The 8874-nt window shown below is 38.1% G+C and overlaps 1 protein-coding gene across 2 annotated transcripts in view; it reads right to left on the bottom strand.

The window, feature by feature from the left end:
* FBXW4 (F-box and WD repeat domain containing 4) overlaps nt 1-8874 on the bottom strand; it is a 118360-nt gene that overhangs the window by 109046 nt on the left and 440 nt on the right. The window lies entirely within an intron of this gene.

An 8874-nucleotide genomic window follows, 5' to 3' on the forward strand; every position in this document is an offset into this window, starting at 1 on the left:
GTCTGAGTTCTTGTGACCTTATGTTGGATTTTCTTGGCAAAGATAACTTCAGTGCTTTGCCATTCTTCTCCAGCTCATTTTACAATGAGGAAAATGAAACCCCAGGATTAAGTGACTTGTTCAGGGTCACACAACTAGTAAGTGTGAAGCCAGATTTAAATTTAGGAAGATGAGTCTCCCTAACTCCAATCCTGGCATTCTATCACTACTTCATTTACATCGGCACAAATATCTTCCACTAAAATCTACTCCAACTTTCATGAACTGATGCTAAGTGAAGTAAGTAGAACCAAGAGGACATTGTACAAAGCAACAAGATTCTGTGGATCAGCTGTAATGGACATGACTCTTATCAACAATGAGGTGATTCAGGCCAATTTCAATACACTTGAGATGGAAAGAGCCATGTGCAACCAGAGTGAGGACTATGGGGACTGAATGTGAATCACAATATAGTATTTTCAGGTCTTTTTATTGTTTGCTTGCTTTTTTTCTTCTCATTTTTCTGATCTGATTTTTCTTATGCAGCATGATAAATGTGGAAATATGTTTAGAAGAATTACACATGTTTAACCTATATTGGATTGCTTGCTGTCTAGGGGACGAGAGAGGAGGAAAGGAAGAAAAAATATTTGTAACACAAGGTTTTGCAAAGATGAGTGATGAAAACTATCCTTGCATGTATTTTGAAAATAAAAATCTATTATTAAAATTTTTTAAATAATTTATTCATGGCCATAAAAAATAAAATCTACTCCAATGCCTCATCAAAATAAGGAGGTAACCCTAACTCCTCAAAGGCTATGCCAATAGACCACAATTCTGGGCAGATCCTACAAAACTGGAAAGGTTTCTGGTACAGATCCAGTAACAAACTGTGTATCTCTCATCTAAGGAATAGCCTAGCTAAGTTTGAGGAGACTCATCATGAGGAAGACAAGAGAACCATGAATTTTTCAGTCCCAGCAGTTCTTGAAAGGTTATCTACTAAGAACCCTCAAAGATAACTACAAAATTATAAAAGAATTATAAATTAGTTTACCCTTATATTTAGTTTAGAAAAAGCACAGCAACCAAGAAAATTGGGCTACATAACGAATGCCTGTGTCAACATAGGCATCACTATGAAGGCTTTGTATATAGGGCCACTACACTATCCAGACCTCCCTTCTCATATTTTCCCTTTCAACTGGGCCATCAACTGTCCCCAAAACTGAATGACAGTAATGAAAGTCCAGCAGTACCTTTTCTGGACAATAGAATCATCCTCTTCTGAAAATTACTTTTGGTCTTTGGGACCCCAAATGGGAATAGGAATAAACACTAAAGCTACAGTTCCACGAAGGAAGAACTGAATAGGAATCCATACATACTTCTTAACTCCACAGAATGGCATCGATCTAGGCCTTCCTGAGAGGAGGTAGGATTGGGACTGGCATCACTAATCCTACTATTTTAAAATTCTGTTACTATGACATATATTAATAAATCAAGCAGGTTCTCAGTCTAAATGACTAGGCTTCAAATTCATTTTTGGCTCTACAAAGCTGATTGTGGAAATGGAGAAAACATATGCCAGCTGCTGTCTAAAAAGCTTTTAACATCTTTAGGGCGTTAAGATAAAGTCAAACAGCAGGCAAGATAGAAGAATGAGAAGTTCTCCTTTAATATATTTGTTCTGCAGAGAAATTCCCTTGCAACTCACTGTGTATATTATTAGAGTACTCTTTTACCTCATCAACATGCCCTTCCAAAATGAAAATTCAAAGAAGCCTAAGAAGTTAGGGTTTTGGTGTTAGGAAAAATGAATGGAATAAGGAGAGCTGAAAGAAGAAAAGAATTTAAAACAGAGCTAAAAGGCAAAGAGTCCATCATTTATTACAATGAAACAACTTTTCAGGAAAAAAAAAACACATCTCAATATATTTACTATAAAACAATTTCATTTCCCCCTCCCTCCTATTACCATCACCTGCCTCACCCCCCCCCCTTCATTCCACTCCAAAATCCCACAGCTTGTAGATTTCCTCTCATTCTTGGCAGTTACCAGAAGAAACATAATACCCCCTTTGGGTAGTTCCCACCAGCTGCTTAAGAAGAGAGGGGAAGGTATCCTATGCTACCTCTAGAAGAGACCATCCCCAAATTCCTTCCAAGAATATTACAATCAGTGACTATTAGCTCCCTGATGTCAAGAAGCTATTGGCAATGCAGTCCCAGAAATAACACCCTCAGTCCCAAAAAGTCTGCTTTTGGTCTAAGCTCTTGTTTTTCTTTCCCAGATTATACTTTCAGTCAAAAGGCATCCTTCTCACTCTATTTCCATAACTTGACAAGGCAGTGTATAACAACTAGTGGTCAAAATGCCATTTGCTAGGTTTTTTAATCAACTATTTCCAAGTTGGTTACCATCTAGCAAACTGAGATTCAATGTCTTTCCCATCACTTCCAATCTCTTGCTTTTCAGATGGCAAGAAATCAAAAGCCTTAATGCACACAGTCACTTCTATATCATATCTCTTCATCCACCTACCCCTCAAACATATGTAGATGCCTAATACAACACAAAGAATACTCTTCAGAATATAAACCTATGCAATAGAGAAGAATAAGACATCCAGTTAGCCCTCAATTCCTTTGCAAAGACCACCAACAAAGAAGTTCATGAGTGTCAATTGTGGGCAGAGGCAGTTTCTCTCTATGCTAGACAGAAACTGAACAGAGCCTCCTGCGTCATTTCCCAAAGGCAACAGCCGGAGTTGAGTGAAGACCGTGAAAACTGTACAAGAGCTGGAGGAGAAAATATAATGTAAGGAATGATTCTGAATCAGGAGCAGAGGAAGGAGGAGGGATGAACTAGGTGACCCCAAATGTCTTTTCCATCTCTAACTCCTATGATTCTTTGACCTCCAATTTTGTGCTGCGGACAAAGAATGGAAAGTCAACAGACGAAGTAGTGTTTTGAAAGTGCCTAACAGTCTGCTCTTGTCATTTAGTTACTGCCTCTTGTATTTTTTAAGGTGTCTCCAAACCTTGTCTTCATTTCACAGTTGTCACCTTTCTCAGTAGTCTGAGCTCGTGTCAAATACCAAAAAAAAAAAAAAAAAGGAGAAAAAGAAGAAGAAAAAGAAAGCAAAAGAGAAGGAATGTGCTGGCAATTAATTGTAGACTAAAAAGGGGCAAGTACTGGGACCAATTGGGTGGCCTGGACTTCCAGGGAGGGAAACTTGAACAGAGTGAAGCAGGTCAAAATGAAATATGGTACTGACTTGTAAGCTAAGAAAAAATTGGTCAAACTTTTTTCAAAAGGTAGTTGTCTTCTGTCTGGAGATGGTTCCTGGTCATCTAGAAAGAAGCTGACCTATCTTGAAGAGGAAGGAACCTGTTGTTATTCAGTGTGTCTAAATAATACTATTTCTATTGGATTGAAGTAAGAATTGAATAAGAATCAATGCTTACAATTAGGCAGGTCTGGTCATGAGACACACCAACTTGGAATTGAACCAAAACTTTGGATTCATTAAGAATTCAATATTCTAATAAATCATAGGCAAATTATGAAACACAGGCAAAAATCTACTATCCATTAAACAAGTTTATTCTTTTGTTGGTTGCTAAAACATACAGAGTTGCTGTTTTTTAAAGTATGTATCAGAAGGCAAATTAAGAAATACAGGCAAAAATCTACTATCCATTAAGCAAACTTATTCTTTAGTTGGTTATTAAAACATTTAAGGTTGTTGAGGGTTTTAAGTATGTATTAGAGGAGCTTATATATACACATACTTATTATATACATATTTTTCATTCAAAAGTCAACTTCTCATCTTCTCCCTAGCTCTAAAAAAATGTTATAACTTCATTTTTCCTAAACTTCACAAATTTTTATCAAAGTCCAATTTCAAAAAGAATAATCTATACATGCACACATGTCTTTTAGTTTTAGCCCAGATCGAGGGCTAAATTATTCTGAACCAAACACCAAATCAGTTTCAGAGTTACTCTCAGTTTTTTGTGTTTTAATTTAATTGGGAGGTAGGAAGGAAGAAGGAAGGTAAATACTTCTATATTGTATACACTCAATTTTTCCTTATTTCAGACATTTCCTTATGAATCCTATTCATTTTGTACACTGTCTCAATTAAAAAAAAAAAAAAACCTAGTCTTGAAATAAGATTAATTGTATTCAAAAGATAAAATGAAGATCTAGGAAAATTTTCAAAGAAATTAAGATTCAGATAGAAGGAACAAAAGTTGGAAAAAAAAAAAAAAAAAAAGAAGGATAACTGTCCCCACCCTGTTCATCTGTTCACAAAATCGGAGTTTGAAAGGACTTCAGAAGCCAACCTTTGACTGACCAAAAATCCCTTGACAAGTGGTCATCAAGCTTAAACCTCTAGTAAAGAGGAAACTACTATCTCCTGAGGCAGTCCATTCCATTTTTGGACAGCTCTAATTGTTAGGAAGTCTTTCCTTACATTGAGCTGAAATTTACCTTTCTGGAGCCCAAAGCATCTCGTCCTGCCCTCTGGGGCCAAGCAGAATGATTCTTCTTCCACATGACAGCTTTTCAAATACTTGAAGACAGTTATCACACTCCCTACCTTAAGTCTTCTTTTTTCTTTTGGCTAAAAATCTGCCAACACACATAGCTAACTCATTTTTGTGGGGTTTAAGGATCTCAATATACTACTATAATCCCAAAAGTATGGAAATATTTTCTAACTTTCAGGCTTGGGCTGGAAAAGCTTTAAGAAAGATTGAGTTGTTTTGTTTTGCTTTTTCCCAAAATTTTAGAAGAGGCCATCTCTCAAATCTCATTTGCTGTTGGAGATAGTTGCCTCACTACATTGCTTCCTGCCTTCACAAGTGTATTGTTTTATTTATTTTGAGCATGTAAATTGAACTCTGCTTTTATTAAATCACAGAAACCATTAAACAAGGCCTTTAGGGAAAAGGAAAAAAAAGACAAATACATCCAAAAAACAACTCTTTGGTTGAACTGGCTAGCCCTCTTCAGCAGATAAAGCTGAAAAGGGCCCAAGTCACTGAAGTTTGGTGACTTCTGAGAAACACTGGCTAAATTCAAAAGATAACCAGCCAGCAAAGTCTTCTGTATTTTGAGATAGGAAGAGAAACTTTACGCTGTTTTTTTTTTTTTTTTTAATTGCTCTTAGGTTCAATTATTTTAAAAACAAACACACAAAGCTTATCTGTTTCTATCTCTTCACTCTGGATGTTAATCATCACTGAAATGGATACCCCAGTCACAAAAAGTTCCACACGTTCAGTCTTAGTGCAAGAAGGAATGAATTAATGAATGAACATGCCAGTTAAATACACTTTAATAACTTTACTACCTAACAGTTGCATTTTTTAAAAAATGTTTCACTGATGTTTTCAGTATTTTTTACAACACATTAACTGCCCAGTAACAAATATTCCCCACTTCTTAATATTTTCCCTCAATTCTATCACACTTGGCTTGGAAGACTACCCTAACAGATTCTAAAGTATACTAAGATTAAAATTTAGTTTTGAAACACTATAGCTTTTTGCTTGTGGTGTTTACTTTTTCTGAGAAATTTTTAAGGAGGATTAGAAGGTTATAAATCCCACAAATTTATTAACTTCTTTAAAATCCCAATCTAGACTGTTAACTGTTTGGAGTTTCCAGGTATAAACTTTGTTCTTCCATCTGTTACTTTGGCTCTCCTCCCCTCCCCAATTATGAACTTTAGTTAAATTTCAATTTCTGGTTCTAGTGCACTAAACCAGGCTGATTGCCCAAATTCCTCAAGGAAAACTTAAAATGCCACTAGAAAAAACATTTCCTTAGTGTTGATTATTATATTCAAAATGCTTATAATTACTTTAACATAAATAACATGTATTAGTCAACCTGCCATCTGGGGAAGAAGGTGAAGGGAAAAATTGTAACAAAAGGTTTTGCCATTGTCAATGCTGAAAAATTACCCATGCATATACCTTGTAAATAAAAAGCTATAATAAAAAAAAATTTATATTCCCCAAATAATACCTTCCAAAAGGATCAAACAAAACTGTTTTCAAGGAAAACCTTCAGAGTCCACCAGAAAAAATACATATCCACATATTGTGAGGTGCATATGATCAATAATGTCCACTGTTTGGGCAAGAACTCAAAAGCAGGCAAATTATTTGTTTCAGGTTTTTTAGGTTTTGTTTTTTAAGTGCCCAAAATGCCTCTAAGCACAATAGTAAGGCCATTAACAAATCAAAAGGAGTCAGAGCAGTTCATCTTAATCAACACAGCCATGATCAGTTAGAACAACCAAACAACTACTTTGCCCTGGGCCGGAAGGTCAGTAAAACAGATCTCTTTGTGTTTCCTTGGGGCTAAGAAACAGGGTACCTTAAAGTTGAGAGTCCAAGCCCATAGATACTCTTGAAGTATTTGAAGTAACTCCATGTATTCTAGCTAAAGAATTGGGGCAGGTGAGAAATTAATCTCTTGGCTTTCCCCTTCCCATCTTCTAAAAACACTCCCAATCCTCAACTTCATTTGATAGGCTGCCTTGAAGTAAAATACTTAAAAGTTATCAAATTGAACAAAATGAGAGTTTTGTTTTCCTGCCATTAAAAGGCATTCACTTGTTCAGTCTGGAGAATGGAAAGGAGGAAAGGAGGTGGGAGAATGACACAATGCATAAACCAGCTGTCTCACTTTATCTTCACCGAGGTATGATGCTCACTACTTATTGAAACCTGGGGAAGACCACAAGCCTTTTTTCTCTAAAGAAGACAACCACCTCTGGCAGCTTATCACCCCTACTGCAGCTGTCCAGAAACAGACCACACTGATAAACACTCTCCCCACCTGTTGTAGCATATATGACTTTTCCCCTGAACCCAGAAAGGAGCACTGACCTTGCTCTTGATCAAATGCTATATTAAAACAACTTCTCTGGGAGGCCAGAAATACCTCACCAGAGGGACACAGGACCCAACTAATAAATAATAAATAATAAAGTCTACTATAGTGACTTGCACAAAATAGGCACTTTAATAAATAGCTGTTGAACCAAAACCATAGTACTTTAATGCTGGCAATATTAATTTGGCTTTCAAAGTACTTAGCCTATCTTAGTTCCCTCCCTTTCAGAAGTATATTAGAGGGAAAAAAATGAAGCTAACATTTTCAAGCTATCAGTTTAATTACCCGAAAGAAAGAAAATCAACCCTTTTCTTGGGCTGGGCTCCAGTCATTTTAATCAGCTTTCTTTATGGGTAATCTTCAGAAAAAGTGTTTTAGTTATACGGGATAGGGGATAGTTACTTATATGGGAAAGTCACCCCCTCTCCCCCCAAAGGTTGGACATCACTTTCCACTGTAGCCAGCCCACCTGAAAAGGTCATCAATTTCCACTTTCAGTGTCAATTAAACCATGCCATGTCCATTATAGGTCCCAGAGTTCCATCCTTCCTGCCCTCTTCTCACATGCAAAACTGCAACACACACACACACACACACACACACATCTTACATAGCATATATATCTCCTATGTAGCATATGTATCTATGAAACCAGTCCTAAAACACAAGCAGCATTCCATCCACCTTCTTGTGTCCTAATGGGTACAGAAGTATGGCCCAAGAATAAATTTTCTCCTCCAGAATTCTAAAAGTTGTGCCTATGCCTGAACCAAAGTAAGAGTTATGGAGAACTTCTCAAGATCCAGATTCCCAGGCCCCACTCCCCCATAGCCATTTCTTCATACTAACCAAATGCTCCCTGGCTAAGAAAATATTTAAGGGTTCTTTGTTTATCCACAACTAAATCTGTAATACTAGTAAATGATGGTTCCAGATACTATGCCTGGGCCCCTAGCATAGTTTGTAAGAGTCAAAGGCAAAGGGGCTGGGAGAAACCAGAGCCACACACAGAGCTGGTCTGTCCAGCTAGTTCTCACCCCCTCCTCACAAACACACGCGCCTTTTAAGATTTGAAATAATGAAGGAAGCTTTGGCCCTTAAGTGCTTGGATGAGAATCTAACTAAAAGATTGGATCCGAAGAGATTTTTTAAGTTGGATATTATTTGAAGGATAGGCTAAGAAATGAAAGATTATTTTTAAGCAACCTCTGAGAAGACTACATTAAAAATCATCTCAGAAAGGGTTATTTTGAGGGGGGAGAGGGGGTGTGTCTAAAAAAAGCAGTCATTTTAGGAGAATCTCAGGAGTTTGCTACATTTAAAAGCCTGGTGCATTGTTGATGGAGTGCTGTACTTGGCGGGGAAAGCCCCAAATTCAAATCCGACTTCAAACGAGTTGTAGCTGTGTGACTCTGGATAAGTCATTTAACACACCTTGTTACTTCATCTGTAAAATGGGGGTAATAATAATAATAATAATACCTACCTCGACGGAAACCAGGGTATTTGTAATGCAAGTACCATGTGAATGTGATTGTTGTTAGGTCCTCATCTGGGAGGCATATTTTTAAGGGGTCTCAAAGAGGAGGATATTAGGAGAGACTCTCAGAAGAAATTAATTTCAATGGTTCCCGGAGGGGGGGGTAGATGGGGGTATTCTAAGGGGGGGTATTCTGGAAGGTCTGGGCCACTCATTCGAAGGGATCCCAGGGCGGGTCATTTTGAGGAGGGGCTCGCCAATGTGGCCAGTGGGGAGAAGGATAAATTAGAGGATTTAAGGGGAGCTCACAGCAGGAGGCTCTGAACTTCGGGGCAAGGCAAAGACACCAGGGGGACAGCGGAGCCGGGCCCAGGTGGCTCCCTAGCGACCACACCCCCCGCCGAGCCCAGCTGGGGGAGGGGGAGCCGCCAGACTAGGCCCCGCGTCCCCGCTCTTTCCCCGGGCCCCGGCCCGAGGC

The sequence above is a fragment of the Antechinus flavipes genome, chromosome 2, assembly GCF_016432865.1.
Source record: "Antechinus flavipes isolate AdamAnt ecotype Samford, QLD, Australia chromosome 2, AdamAnt_v2, whole genome shotgun sequence".
Lineage (NCBI taxonomy): Eukaryota > Metazoa > Chordata > Mammalia > Dasyuromorphia > Dasyuridae > Antechinus > Antechinus flavipes.